Source organism: Athene noctua, chromosome 6, assembly GCF_965140245.1.
Source record: "Athene noctua chromosome 6, bAthNoc1.hap1.1, whole genome shotgun sequence".
Lineage (NCBI taxonomy): Eukaryota > Metazoa > Chordata > Aves > Strigiformes > Strigidae > Athene > Athene noctua.
The window spans coordinates 48,153,576-48,170,285 of NC_134042.1; positions in this window are offsets into that span (position 1 = coordinate 48,153,576).

The following is a 16,710-nucleotide window of genomic DNA, read 5'->3' on the forward strand; positions in this document are numbered from 1 at the left end:
CTTCAGTGGGGAGAGGCGTGTGGCCAGGCCGGATGTGCAGCCTCCTGCATCCCTGCCCTCCACCACAGACCCCAGTAGGGAGGAGAGAGGAGGGACACTTCTTCCTCTCTCAGAATGGTTTGTTTGGATAAAGAGTAGGTCTAGTTGTCTTTTCACCCTTGGCATAGGCAGCCAGATCTGTGCAGGCACTGGAGAAGTCCTGTGTGAAAGGTAAAGAGGAGCAACTCTAAACATCTCTCACAGAAACTTGCTGGAAAAGACAAATCGAGAGAGATAGCTGGGGTTTGCTACTGGTAAAGAAAAAAAAATTGTTTGGGTGAAATTTTCTCTACTTTTTCCTGTGCCAGTAATTTTAAACCTTCTTTAAACACAGTAGAAATATGTTGATAGAAATGTTTTACATGAAAAAGAAAACAAGTTTTTAACCCTGAAAGCTGAAAAACTCTGTATTTTCATTATTCAATATTCTTAACAAAACCCCATAAAAAAATAAAAAAAATTAAAACTGCAATCCTGATGGGGAAAAAAACCTAAACAACCACGACTTCAGTGCAGATTGTTCAACTGCTACATTCCCAGCTACAAATAAATATCCTTTGCATGGACACTTTAAACATCAAGTTTTCCACTTAGCACAAAAAAGGAGAAGTTTTCTTTGAGCAGTACTCCAATAGAACAGACCTGGGTTTCTTAAAACTGACAGATGAGCCCTGCTTTACCTTGTGACAGTGCAGTTAAATGCCACCTCTGGCTTAGAGTATATTCTTATGTCCTATAGGCAAATGAAGAAACACTCAGTGAGTAGACAGGTATGTGCTGTCAGGGACACTACATTATCTGACAATATAACTTCTAACTTCCACTTATCTTACCTTCCTTGTGCTAGGCCATGAAAAGGCAGGGAGTTATCTAATTCCAATATCATAGCTGTGTAAGCAGATAAAAAGGACAGCTAAAGTGACGAAAATTAAAATATTTCAGGCAAGCCAAGAAAAGTGCTGAGTCATTTTCTAAATCGTTGTGATTGTTTAGAAAAATAAGTCAGTGAATGGTTTTGTTTCTTGCTTATTCACTCACTCAAATTCCCAAGCCATCGTTAAAAAGTTTAAACGTTTCCCATCACAAGGATTAAAAGTGAGCTGACATGGGCATATATCATAAAAGAAGTTGCTGCTTCTGCCTTGGCACTTTACAATCTTGAGGGATGAGTAATGTATGAGGAAATGTGGTTTTTATGCCCACAATGATTTCGCTGAAGGAAACAATGTGAAAAGTATCATTCAGATAATAAAAATGAGAACTAGCAGAAATAGAGTCCAGAGACAATCCAAATTTGCCTAGGGGTAAGAAGATAGGCTGGACATCCCCTTTCTGTTATATTGTTTCTGATTTTGTGGACTAGATTTTTAGCTGTGTAACATGATGCAAGTCCACCCACAGTCAGGAGTAAGCTGGTTTGCAACAGCTGAACATTTAGTCCACTATGCTTTATGGCACTTTAAACTCCTCCTTTGAATTCTTCCATTTTTCCACTGCTATCACCCTTCCAAGAGAGCATCCATCCCACAGCACCTTATCTACAAAGGGCTCTGCAGAAGGTATGACCCTGTGGCTACTTGAATGTCCTGGGAGGAAAGGCTGGCTTATTGCTTGCTACTATCAAACTGTTTTAGTTATTTTTTCTTCCTTGAATCATAGCCTGAATTATCTGAGAACTAATCCCAATGTTTTAGAAAAGGAAACCCCACTCTTCACTATGTATTGATGTCTCTAACAGGAGATATCCTCAGGCCTTGTCTCTCGTCTTCAGTTTTAAATGAGTCTTCAAACAACATCCTTATTTGCTGCTTCTGCATTGCTCCCACCACCTCCTCCCCTGGTTTGCAGAGATGCAGAGTCACGAACTTCACAAAGTATGCCACATCCCTGAATTCTGGCCATTAAACACAATACTTTTAACCCCAAATATCACAGGTATCCCGACTCAGGAGCCAAAGGCTCTGCAAGACGATACAGTGACATACCAGTGGTAATTGTTCTGACAAGGACCCTCTGAGCAGTGTCATTGGAGGTGACAGTCACTGGCAGTCTCCAGCTTAGCAGCAAGGTCACTGGGGAACAGCAGTTTCCACTAATGCTGTCAGGCAGTGGCCACGCACAGTGCAATTGTAGACAAATCTTCCTGTCCATGAGCAGTTCCCGAGTGACCACCATCCTAAGGGACGAGAAATGGCAAGAAGAATGACAGGTAAAGCACCACACTTTAAAATGTCTATACTTTTCCTCCTTAAATTAAAAACAAACAAACAAACAAAACAAAACAAAAAAAAACACAACAAAAAAAACACAAAAGAAGGAAAAAGGGTTTGTTTCATTTCTGTGAAGTCTCTCTGCTAAGGAAGAGGCAAATCCATGGGCCTGGAAGACCCTTTATCGGAGCAAGTGAGACGAGGATGGAGATCTCCCTCCATTTCCACAGCTTGCCCTTGTCCCCCAGAAGCAAGGTTCACCACTCCTGACCCTTGCAAGTGAATAGCTGGGGAAAACACTCTGTTCTCTGCCTGGGTAACTGAGCACAACTCCATTCCACATGGCAGAGTTTTTTTACTTCTCTGCACACCCAGGAACTTGGCATCTGCCTCCTATTGCAGCAGCTGTATGGGTGTCAATGTCAGAGAGACATTCATTTGGAAAGAGGATACTCTACAAACTGATATGCAAATAAAAGCCATCAGCGAGGAGATGCAGCAGACACACATGGGGGCTCACACACATTGTGCTCTCAATAAGTTCAGCATTTTACTGACCCAGCCTTCCCTGGAGGTACCACTGGCCCAACAGGTGATGTTTGACTCAGTGGTCATGAGGTGACAATGTGTTAGAAATAGGGAATTCGTATCATTTGTATTCCTTTTCCTCTGCTATTCTAAGGGTTGAAAGGGCCACCATTTTAAATTTAATTTACAGGGTATACCGTCTATCTGTTGGAAACACGAGGAAGCAGACCTTGTCCTAGTATTTATCAGACACATGCCGCCCATCTGCTTGAGCTGGGTCGAGGAGGATTTGCTGTTAATCCTTCAGACCCATCTGCAGGGGGTTCAAAATGCTGACCAGAAAGCTAGACAAGATGAGGTTTATTTAATTAAAAAAACTGCTCCGGAGGTTACTGGAAATCACTCTGAAGAAGAAATAGCTTTTGATCATGTCACTTCTAGGGAAGGCGGGAGAGGAAGGGGGATGGGGGAGGCAGGCAGAGTTTTGCATCAAAATAAGACTGTGACTATCAATAAATAAATAAAATGATAGACCTTCACCAAATGAACCTGTTCCCGTGAGGGAACATTTCTATCTACCTGTTACATCAAATACAGAAAACACTAAGCCCCCACTCCAGCTTGAGTGTTTCACCACCACATTGCAGGGCCTGGCCTCTAATCTGGGCCAAGTATGAAAGGCAGAAATTGGGTTACTTGTGCACACACACACACACACACACACATGCTAATCTGCAGGTTTGTTTGCATGGACCTGAAAAGGAGACAGACACAACCTAGAAAACAACCCCAAAACTGCAGCGGGTTAGCTCTTCAAAACCTGGCATTTGTATTTCCCTGCTCTTTGGAAGCAACACAAGTTTCTGGGGGAGATGGCTAACCTGAGCTTTATTACTTTAACATTTAATTGCAGCTTTTCATAATCAGGGTTACCACCATTCAAGATCCATTTATGTGGAAGTGAGAAACAATAAAATCCCATCTACATTTGCTCTGCTGAAAATGGACATCTGTTAGTAACAATATTATTTCTAATGAAATATTACGTACACAACTGGTTTAATGCAGTGCATGCAGTGGTCCCAAGCTCACTTGGGAGAAGTGGCTTTTTGTGGGAATAATCCTTGTTCTTCCAGCTCCTGATTACTATTTTATGGCAACATAATGCATGACAATTTTCAAAGTAACTCGTCCAAACAATTTGCCCCTACCTCTCCCAGGGCTCTTTGAAATGATGTGCCTGTTCCTAATCAGATTCCTGTACTGGGGGTTACACAATCATTTTATTTTTCTTCTCTGTTGGTTATTTTTTTGGTTTGGGTTTTGTTTTGTTTTGTTTTTAAGCACAAACATCCTTAGAAAAAGCAAAACCAGAGGCAGAACTGAGCACCAGGGAGAACAACAGGCAGCAAATAGCAATATTTCTGACAAGCAGCTGTGAAACACAGGGTCTGGCATTGCTGGTCCTATACCCAGCCACACCGGTGAAATACAGCTCCATCTAGGGACAAGGCACATCCATCCTGCAGAAAAGATGGATCTGGGAAACCATGAGCTGGAACAATGGGGAGATCTTACTCTCCTGCAGAGTGGCAAGTAAAGATTCATGCTGCTTGGGATCATATAGCAAGCTTTCTGCTTTGTGGCTGAAGATAACCTCTGAGCAAAGTAACTTTATCTGCAGCAAATTATTCCTTAGCTTCCCATTGCAGGATTTGCTTCAACTTAGTCTGAGGCAAGTGTGCTGGCTACTATCAGATAGAGGGCTAGAGGGATATCTGCTTTGATTTAATATAGAAGTTCCCATGGAAAGTCCTTGGGCAAAGTAAGAAAATCTCATCCCAAGACTGTAGAGAGAGAAATTGACTGAACTTCTTTTATGATGACCAGGTTAACCGACTATGCAGAGATTTAACCATACAGATATAAAGTCTCTGACGTTTAACAGCCACTAAAATAGATGTTCTCTCTTCTGGATGTACAGCTTCGAGTTATCTGTCAGTCTTTTGTTCCCCTGACCCTCCCAATCCACATATTTTTCCTTTTTACTGAGTAAACTGGGCATTTCCCGTGGTTGTTTCTTCTCAGTCATGTAAATGTGACATTAACCCTTTCTAACTCTCCACCTGTGTGCTCACAGCCCAAGGCTGTGTGAAGAATCTGACACCCAGCCCAGCCTGTCCTTGCTGCAGGGATGGGAGACATGACTGCTGCTTTAATTCACCTTAACATTTTTGCTGGCAGTTACTTCATCCATCGCAGCGTTGACAGAAAGAAACATGCACCCCTACTTGACAGGGCAAGGCTGGGCAGGCTTGGGATTTAAGGTACTGCTGAATTTATATTTCTAAGATGCTGGACTGAGATTCAAAGGCACTCAGGGTGACAGCATGTTTCCTTCTGCCGTCTCCATCGGAGGGAGCATGTGTCCAAGCACCTCAAGCCACAGCAGAGTCCACCAGATCCTCTTTAACGGGTTTCAAATCTCTTTGGGGCCTGAATATCACAAGGCAAAACCTCTATTTCAGACACCTTGCAGGACTTAATGGGAATTCCTAACGCAAGTATTTAAAAGGTAGCAAAGCCCTATTTCCCTGTACAGATACTTAAAAAGTGCACACAGATCCTGTATTTACACATGCAGAGTGGAATTTGCACATGCAATTAAGTTGATTGACATCTTCTGACTGTGTAGATACCTTCATCAGCAAACATTTGTCCAAGCAATCAAGTGAGATATATTTTTAAATGCCCACCCTGGCATGCAGAAGGAAATGTCCCAGCCAGGCAAGGAAACAGCAAGGACGCAACTGAGATGAATTCATCTGAGCACTTGTCAACAAATATAATGAACAGGAAATCAGAGAAGCAAATGACAAAAGGCATCAGTTCTGGGAAAAGTGCCTAAGAGATGGTGTTAGAAGTGTCTCAGGAACAAGTGAAGATCACCTGGTATGTCATTTTTGTCATAATTAGTTGGCAAAGAAAACAGGGAAGTCAAAATCACAGTGGTGCACCAAAGACCCCTGTTAACAGAGCGAGGGTATTGATCCCATCACTCATTTATTTAGGAGATAGAATTTTAAACAGGAATGAGAACAGAGTTACCATCAAATCAGCTGTCAGCTGGATGTCACCCTAGGCAATTAGCATGCTCCTAATGTGCTACAAATTTTAAGCCTAAATTATGTCCTCAGATGCCTGCGTTTAGCTCACACTGACTTTGCAGAACACACGGTTTAGAGCACAGAAACAACAGAAGATCTGCAGGTAGATATTGCAGAGGCTTTAGACAAACAGCCTTGGCTGAGAGAAAAGGAACGGCAGAGAAGATCTACTGTGGATGCTGCTAACAGAGCAGAAAGTGTGAAAAACCCTTCCTGCCAGACTGAGCAAGCAAGCCTGCAAATGTGCTGTCTTCTGCCCAAAGCAGCGCTGGAAATGGACTGTAAATACATTTGTAAGCACTACAGGTAGTTAGTTATTAATATTTCTGGGGCTGATCCTTGGCAGGTATAAGTCATCCAAATTCCACTGATTTCCTTGGTTTGTACCAGCTGTGGCTCCATCTCTGTGTTATTATTAAAGACAATAAATCTCTTCTTTGGGCCAAATTTAGTCCTAGCTATGTCACCATGACTGGATTAGCTCCACTGACACTAACAGGGGAAAGTCGGAGCTCATGTGTGAGAAATGAAAATAGAATGTGGCTGCGGCATTTATTAAAGTAGAAAAGAAACACCGTCACACACATATATATACGTGTAAGTATTTGTTGCCTGTTGGATTGGCTGACCATTTTCCCTCAGAAAAAAGGTGAAATCAACTACTTTCCCTTCAGAAAATGAGATTTTGCACAAACTAAGTTTCTCCACACAGGGAAAAAAATTTTCCCAAAAATGTTCCAGCCAGAAAACCGATGGTTCTTGTTTTGTTCTACATCTGCTTGAGCCAGCACACTGCATGCTGGAAGACTTGTGATTCCCCTGAGTAATTCAATTGCTGAAAGAAAAAAGGGCACATTATGGTAGCTACAGTTTAGCCAGTGGTGGGCTTTCCCGGGATCACAGGAAACACAGAGCTACAGCTCCTGTGAGCAAGAGGCAGTTCAGGCAGAAGCAAATGATGACCTGATTCAGGCAAAAATATTTCATTTTAGCTCAAAATGGTATTTGCGAATCAATTCTTTTTAGGAAGTATGTATTCCAATTTGACAAGAACACAAATAGGAAAATACCAGAATTTCCCATGGGACAGAAATTCTATTTTTCAACAAACACTAGGACCCATCTCTACTGAGAGGTCATTTCTCTATTACAAAGCCACTGTTTTCTATGTCTGTGTCTAAACTTAAATAAAAGACAGGCAAGGACCAAACACTTGTCTCAACTTGTTAGATGGCCAGTGGGCTTCCACGGTGCACATGGAGATCCCACAACTTCCTGATCCCCCATTCCAGTCTATCCTCATGTGGAGAATTTATTTTTAATACCCAACCATAATTTTCCATGATGCAATTTGTGGCTGGCTTTTGTCCTTTTGCAGTGTGCCTCCAAGAATAGTCCAGCTCTGTCTCCTCTATGAGTACTAATACATTGAAACTAGCTTGTAGATTCCCTCTCAGCTACTCCTTCTGGCTGTAGAAACCCAGAACTCCCAGTCTCTCTGTGCACACCCAGTACTGCAGGCTCCTGATCACCTTGGTGGCCTATGCCATTGGCCAGCATCTTGTATCAAGGAGCCCCAAACTGTACACAGCTCTGCGTATTTAATCAATGAGAGGCAGAGGTGACAAGGGGTCTGATGTCTGAATTTGCTCCTTGCACTTCATTTCCTTAGCAGCACAGTCTGCCTGATGGTTTCAATAGCGTTTTCTAATTCTCAGCAGAGAGCAACAACCCTCCTGGCTTGTGGGCTTCAAAATGGAGCCAGGCTGATTTATCCCTGGTCTGGATGAGTTTGGCTGACTCCTGGACAATTCCGCTACCATTCCCATTCAAACAGATGAAGTTATGATTGCAAATCATCTACCTGCCTTTTTCAAACAGCAAAATACCCAATGACACGACAAGTGTTCCTGAGGAGAACTACCCAGTTAGGGAATTCATAAATGGACAATAGCATGTGGAGCTGTAGATTGTGTGTGTTTGGCAGGGGGGGCGGCAGATCCCAGCATTCGAGCAGAGAGAAATGAAAAAGTAAACATTCAGGAAGAGCAATATGTAATTCTTTGCACCAAAGCACACGGTAGTCATGCTACAAAGCTGACTGCAAGGAAAATACTAAATGTATTTTCAAGTAGCTTTTCATCATCTTTTAATGCAAAGTAAGAGCTGGAGACAAAAGAGGGAAGCCAGCTCTCTGCCATTTCCAGCCAGTGCTCTATGGTGAAACAGTGACATCAGGAAAAACAATGTCAACCATAAACCACCAGAAGGTGCCCCCCACACCCCATGTGAATAACCCCCACTATGTGTGACTGCCTTCTCTTGAGACCCTGATTGTGAGTCCGAGCATCAACTGCTTTTCCCCATCATGCAAACCATCCCTCACAAAACAGACACTCTGTACGGGGACACCTGCGCTTTCCGTTGCCATTAACACTGGGTTCCCATGGGATGTTCCTCTTTTCTTGCCAGAGGGTGGGCTCCCCTGTAGCTTTCTTAGTCCCTTGTTTTCTGTGCCTTGTTACCAGGCGTTACATCTGGCCAAGGGAGGGCTTTGCTCCCCAGATACCCGTGGAAAGGCCCTCCCCAACCTAGCTTTGGAAGAGACCCTAAAATCCCCAGAACATGAAGCTCTTTCCCGTTTATTCATCCTATAGTTTCATTTCTTCTCTTGCCTGTTCCAAAATATTTAGCTTTCCCACTCCATCTACTCACAAACTAGACACTTTTGACTAAACCTAGGCTTCCACATTACCACAAAAATTACACATCTCCTGTCTCCAACTTCTTTAAATAGATCTGATTAATGTTTAGACTTTGCAATCCCTTGATTAAACAAGACACCCACAAGGAAGACACTACTAGAGACCACTTGCCAAAGCGGAAACTCCCTGTCAAAAATTATAAAAGAAAAAGGAAAAAAACCCCAGTTCTTTCATCTACTTCCTATGAAGTCTCAGCTGTGTCCGTGTCACTGTGCAGAAGGCAATAAGAGACTATGTCGACAGATGGGGAGCTGAGGACACAATTCACCCAGCCTTCAAGAAAGCTTACAGTCCCGTACTATACATTAATCCACAAGGTCAGTAATGGGCAGGGGGGGAGACACTAACCATGTAAGCAGATAAAGAATTAAGATGGAGGTAGCAGACAAAGCAGGCATGTCTGCAGTATTTAGTGTGGATGGGGGAATCTGGTGGAATGTCACAGGGGGCATTTCAGCTACGGGGCCCTTTGCCAAAGGCATGACCACAGGGGAAGAAGAAAAGAGCAGAAGGAAAGAAAAGGTGCAGGAGACACTCATCCAAGTGACAGTCAGTGCTGAACAGGGAGTAAATTAATCCAGGATGACACTGACAGACTAGGATTAAGTAGCTCACCCATGTCATTAGGTTGCATGCACATATAGATGAGCTAACAAAGATAGGGACAATGCTTACCCCAAATAATTGAGGACACGAGGAAAAAAGGGTCAGGGGAAGGTTACAAAAATAATAGATTAGGAAACTTCCAGAGAGGGCTTTTGAGTCAGCCCTTTTCTCATTCACTCCCTTGCTAAATTATCTATTTCTGTTCTGATCACCTCTTCTACCACTTGACTTCCCTTTCTAGTTCCTCTCCTTCTCCTCCAGCCTGTCCAAGTTATTATACCAGCTCCTTTCCTTGATTTGCCACACATGTCTCTCCCACCAGTACATTACCTCCCAGCCCTCCAAACAATCATATCAGGCTCCTTTTCTTTCACAGAAGCCATCACTATGGTTCAGCTGGTGAGGGGACCTGCTAAAAAACATTAACTCAATCACTTGCCATCATGGGTCCAGAGCAGATGCAACCAATGCATCTTTTAAATGCATTTTTAATGCATTTTTTAAATGCATATTTTAAATTTTAAAATAATTAAGACTTTAGGGTAGTCACTGAGCTGAGACTGCTAAACAGTGGGCTCTGGTTCTCTTGCCTGCACCATTGACTTCACGTGTGACCAGACACATCACCTCAATTCTGTAGTTTAATTCCTTCAGCCTTTTGCCAACCCTCCTAACTACTTCACCTGAAGTTTTCCCAGGGACCTCCTCTGGCCTTGGCAGTGTGAAGCACACACAGCACAGCCTCCCAGGTATGGTTTCAAGACCAACCTACAACAGCACAGCTGGCAATAAAGGGCAGGGCTGCACTTTCCCTCTTCTTTCATACTGGTTGATACAATCAAATTTTAATTATTTCCTGGGTTGAGGTACAATTCACTGGTGAGCTACAAGAACTCTGGAGCAGGCAGAAGGGAGGAGGTGGACATGCATATTTGGAGATGGAAGCAGCAAGTGGCTTCAGACTCCACCTCTGAGCTCTCCTGGAGTACAGACAGTAGTGGCAATAAGAGAGCAGGGCCTTGCACATAGTGTTGCTCCATCCATAGGCTTCCCCACGCTGTGCTTTGAGTTTCTAACAGTAGTTGCCTGTTCAGGGTCCTCAGCACTCTCTGCCAGCAAACTTTCACTCTCTCACATGGGAATAATGGAAGCTGAAGACTGGTAATATTCACATCAGTGCGAAAGCAGGTTAAATCACATTTGGTACATTAAAAAATGATCAGTCTCACTCAGAGCTGGCAATGAGATAAGACTGCACTATGTATCACCCAGGTAGAAAAAAGAAAAGAAAAACACCATTTCCCTTCCAAGGTCTCTGTTAATAGCACTCTGCCCAGAGAAGGGACATTCATCAAAGACATGTGGCTATCCTTTTGTTTCAGTTTTCCTTCCTCAAGACTGTTGCAATTAGCATTTCTTAATGCAGCTCAGCTGAAACTGCCACTAATACAATCCAAAGTTGCTAACTACAATGTCATTGTGCACGGTAACGAATGTTTGCTTAAAGATCAATAGGTGAGGCCAGTGTTAATTGTTAAATTAAACATAAACATTGTCAAAACACATCCATCGTTATTCTTCCACCTGATGACATGAACCTGGAGATCCCTTGATGACCTTATATTCAGGCTCTGTGACCTTCAGGTGGTTTGCATCAGATTATCTTTACCTTATGCAAATTTAGACTTTTAATTGATCATTTTAGAATACAGCAGATTGCAGAACTCATGAAGTCTCAGGAGGGTTTCCTTTGAGAAACATTCTCTGAGGGGCAGAAACATCTATAGGGTACTTGGGAACATTTGTAGGGTACAGGGAAACTTGGAGTTAGATGTGTCACAGGTTGGCTGTAGCCTTTCATGATAACATCCCTTTCTAACCTGCCTCGATTTTCTTCTGTACTCACCAGAACCAAGAAAGTGTTGCAGAACAGAGTTATTTCAGATGACAATTTCCAGATGGTGACTGGTAAGATTCAGTTCCTACTATCCAGTCATGGAAAGAGTCACAGTTCTGAGGATGGGCACTGTGGATGATGCAGGAATCTTCTGCTGGTGAACACAAAAAATACCAGGGTCTAGCACAGCACAAACACCACTGCTGTCAGTGACTTAAGTATGTAGTTACACTGCTTGTAGCAGTATGTAGCTACACTGCTCATAGTAGTGAACAGGAACTGATTCCTGCCCTGCTCCACCTTCCTACTGTGCTGCTGCTGCCAGTAATGAGAGCTTGCCAGAGGCTGCAGAGAGCCTGAAATAATTACTCTAACATACATTAGCTGTCATATACATTTTAGGATGTTAAATTCACCGTAGAATTTGAAAGGCTGTTCTGTGTCATCAACTGTGGTTCTTTACACCACAGGGAACAAAACTGCATAGGTTTTATCAGTATATCAAGCACCATCTTAAAATACTGAATTTTTTTTGTCCTGCTCACATCGGTGGAGTTTGTTGCAGAACCCCTTTCCTCTGTCAGTAAAAAGCTTCCCTCTAACTTCCAGCCTTGATTTATTCAGAGCCAGTTCCTGCCTATTTGTTCTTGTGCCAGCATTTCAGCTTATATAGCTCTTATCCCTCCCTAGTGTTTAGCCCCTGATGCATTCCTGGAGAGCAGGCCTATCTCTTTCCCAGCCTTCATGTTAAGAGGCTGAACAAGCCCTGCTCTTTCAGCCTTCTTTCATAAAATAGGTTCTCCATTTCACCAGTCACCCCAGTAACCCTGTCAGTCTGAATCTTAAACATGGGTAACTACAACTGTCCCACTCAGGTTTTCCTTCGTGTCTTCTACATTACATTAACACTACCGCTGTTCTGCAATAAAATGGATATATTCTAGGATTGTGGTTGTTCTGTTCACAGGCAGGTTGCATAGTGGCCCATCTTGATTCCCTAAGCATTTAACACAGTCTCTCGCTATGTCTGTCTTTCAGGCTGAAGAGTCCATGGTTTAAGGCAGCAACTTCTGTTATTGGTCCCAATGTGTATTGACTTTCTACTTCACAATACCCAAATTCTGTAAGTTGATATGAGTCAACAACACTCCCAAATTTTCTATATCAGCAGTGTGTTTCATTAGCTCAAACAACTCCATAACCACTTTCCAGTTCCTCATTTCTTCTTCCCAAGTCACCTTCCATCCTTGCCCCTTTGACCACTCTTTGCCCCATGACAGAACCTGGTTTTAATCCTCACTTTCTTCACCGTCATCACAAATTCCCTGTACAGCACAATATATTCAATCCTTCAGAAGGACCGAGCTAGACTGGGGCATCGCACTGTTCTTTCCTCCTGCACAGTGAAAGCTCTCCAAGGAGCCCAGCACAATCTCTCACAAACCCATCTTGTATTTATCCCATTTTTCATGTGTCTTCACATGTTCAGTTATTTAAAATGCTGCTCTAAAGCACTCCATAGTACTGAGGTACAGCCAGGAGTTTCCCTAATCACTTTTCAACAGCTGCTCCATCCTTTATTACAGGTACCGTGTTTGCTACTTTCCAGTCAAATGCTCAGGGCAGAGTACTCAGACTTTGAACAGTTTATTGAGAATCTTTGCTACAGGGATAGTGATTTCATGTGTCAGTTCCTTCTCTCTCCCAGGGCTGATCTGATCCTTAAAATCTTGAACACACAAAACACTTGGAGACCTGTATATTGCACACAACCCTTTCCAGTTGTATTCACTCATTCCCATTAGCAATCTTCATCCCCAGGGAAAGCTGAGGTAGTGTCCCTTCAATGTCTGGAAGACACATACTAATCCTTAACCCATGTTTATTGCATGGTAGACCCATTCATACTTTTTCTTTTCATTTATATGGCTAGTGAGCCTTTTATTGTTTCTTTTCCCTACTGTACAAGATCCTTTCAGTTTCATACCCTAACTTTAGACCTTCATCTCCTCACCTTCAAAACATAGTTTCTTTACCTGATCTATATCCCTTCTTCCATTGCTAGCACATTCTATTTCCCTCCTTTTGTTTTCCATTTCCCTCCTTCCTTTTCAAGGCTATTATTTATCTGCTCAGGTCTGAACACCTTCCTGACAGGTTTTTCTCACTGGTGAGCAATGCAAATTCCAGGTAACTTCTACACTTCTTTTAAAGAAATCCCCAGCATTTTACATGTCCAAAACCTTGAGCTATCCTGCCCTACTAATTTCACCTGCTTTAGACACCAACAGGAGTTACTGCTGGCAATGAAAATGTTTTGAGACCCTCTCTTTGTCTTTCTCACGGGAGGATTGAAACTATTAATAGTGTTAACATTTGTTACCTATCTACCCAGTTAAGAGCAAGATGGATCCTGAATGGTTATACACACAAACTCTCTTCCCAGCTCTAGGCAGCTTTGCAGTAACACGAAACATCTGTCTGGGCTCTGATACAGAGCCTGCTGCTTTTTATAGTCCCTGGTTGAAGCCTAGACAACAAACACCCCAAGCACCAGTTCTGAGCCCAGGTTAACAGGTCAACAACCCTTCTGCACCATGATCACCCCATAGATCAAATTGTCTGCCTGTATTATTGAGGCTACACATGTCTCCAAGTCTGCACTGGCATGACTGAACTGTTATCGGTGTTACACAGAAATAAGTTCCCTTCTGATGGGATTCTTGAGTGGAGCACTGCGTCAACCCTGCAGTTTTAATTTGCTGGAAGGAAGAATACCACTTTGATATTCACCCTCACTTCTGTCAAACAAGATACATGCTCTGATCTGCCATGACTGCAATTTCGTAACTTCAGAAATACACAGCCACACAGCAGCAAGGACGTGTTTTTTGCTAAAGTCAACAAACCCAACATGATACTGGTTTAGGCTTCCTGTTATTTTTCACTGTGGTGTTAAGGCTGTTTGGTCCTCTCTTAATAAACACATTTATTCATGTTACATAGATTTGAGATTTGATAATTACGTAAAAGCATGCAAGTCTCAGGCGCAGTAGGATCCACAATAAAGCTGTAATAACAAACACTGAAATTTCATCAAGATAAGAAGGACATGCAGAGCTAGAATTAGGAAGACTGCTAAAAATTTAAAACAGCCTCCTTACCTCCTCTTCTCTCTGAAAAACCTGGAGAGATAACAACAAAGCAAGAGACAGAAAGAGATAGAAATCTCCAGAATTCAACTTCTCCACACCATTAATTATGGTAGTTAAAAGAATCAAGCGCTTTGGACAGATTTTGCCTGGATTCAGGAAAGCGCTTTAACATGGCTTTAAGTTTACCCTCTGTTTGGAAAGTACTTAAGTATAGGCTTAACTTCGAGCAGACGTTTAAGTCCCCTTGACTTTAACATGTGCTCAAGTGCTACCTACAAAGGAAGCATTTTCGTGAAGCGGGAGACCATCTTGGCTTAGGCACTGGATTAGCTGTCAAGAGACAGGGATTTGTTCCTGGCTCTACTCCTGGCCATTGACAGGGTGAACCCAGGCAAATAACATCCCCACTCTGTGCTTCAGTTTCACCACCTGTAAAATGGAACTAACTGCACTGCTCTTTGCAAAATGCTCCAAAGCTGATGCATGAAAATAATTATATTTAAGAAGTACACGTTCAGATAATCATACTTGGGGATTTCTTGCACCATCCTTTCAAACCACCGGTGCTGGCAACTGCTGGACAATGAGAGATCTCTGTTGCACATCCTCCTTATCCCTCCCTGTTAATTCAGAATAAGGACTGACTGTATTGGACGATTTCCACTTTTTATACATCTTTTAGAAACACTTTTTTTTTTTTTTTTTCATTTTAGCATTAAAAAATTCCATTGAAGTTAATGGGTTATTAAGTTGTTGCATGCATCTTACACCTTCATATGTGAAGAGAGTTTGGATTTTCATTAGTTAGAGCTAACACCAATTTTCAATAAAATATTAACCAAACACACAGAGAAATAGTTCATGTGGATCTATCCACTACTTCAATAAAATTAATAGACTTAGATATTTACTCTTGCCCCAGCAGTAATATTTTCTCACATTACATTTCAAACAATGAAATGACACTAAATTCATTTAAAACAAATTTATATTATTGTTATTTTAAACAATACTTAATTCAATTTCAGTGTTTGGCATGCAAAGTTTGAAAATATCAATATTATTGTTTAATGTAAAAAAAAAATAATAATTCAGCTACAAATTATTAGCATATGCAAGCTTCCCAAATGACTTCCAGGGCTGGTATTTACATTAAACTGAAAATGAGCAAAACCAGCCAGATGTAACTGTGCCATTCAGAGAATGGGGCTGCTAAGATTTTAAAAAAAAAAAAAAAAAAAGGGCATTCAGCCCCAATTTCAGCAGTCCTCTCACCTGCACTTGGTGGTAGCTCATACAGAGGTGTGTCACTGTGGGTTTCATGTGGCTGAAGAGAAAACAGAGGGGCACAAAGATGAAGAGACATGTAGAGACAATCCATATGTTGCTCACCGTGGAGTTTTTAGGGCTATGTTTGTCACCAGCAGACCTCTAAATATATGGCAAATAGCATCATTTCCCTCACAGGTGGGGAAACTGAGGTACCATGGCTCTTCTTACCACAGAGGACACTGGAGATACACCCATGTGGGTGGGGGACACAAGCCCCTGCCATTGCAACCCATCCTCCCAGCTGCAGGCCAGCCCTCACCTCCCTGTCTGCCACACGGTCAGCATGGCTTCTCACACGGCAGGCTCTGTCCCTGGTGAAGAAAGGCCTCAGCTGACAGCCCGTCCTCCACCATGCAGCTGTGGTGAGGCCTCCCCTCAGGGCTGGGGGGCAGCGGCAGCCATTTTGTGTCTGCTGCGGCTTCCTGTCATGGCGGGCCCTGAGGGGACAGCACCTGGAGGGCAGCAGTGTTATTACTTGGTAACAGTATATATTATATACTATAATATAATAGCTGATATTGTTATACCTCTAATAAATTATTCTAGCATTTAGATTAGCACATATGCCGCAGGGAGATTATATATCATCCTCCTGCTCAGCACAGAGTGGTGCTGGCAGAGCACAGGCCACAGTGGGTGAATACTTTAGAGGAACAGCTCTACCCAGCTCTTTCCTTAAAGGAAATCAGATGCCTTACACTGTCTTGACCTCCCCATCGTCTTGTTGGGTAAAAGGTTGTTTTAATCTTTTGGGCCAGATATTTCTGCTGCATAAGGGGACTGTAAGTAAGAGGAGGCTAAAATAAGATCTGGGTTTGTTTGAGCTGCCTGGAGGCTGCTGGGAGGATGACAGCATTTGCAGAGATGTGGGGCTGATTTCTAGTGTTTTCACCCCATGTATGACCAGTTGGTATCACCCCTTAACACGGGTGTTGCTGAGCCATGTGCTGGCTGTCCCATGGCTGGAGCAATCTGTGGGGTCAAACCCTTTTGCACGTGGGATTTAAGACA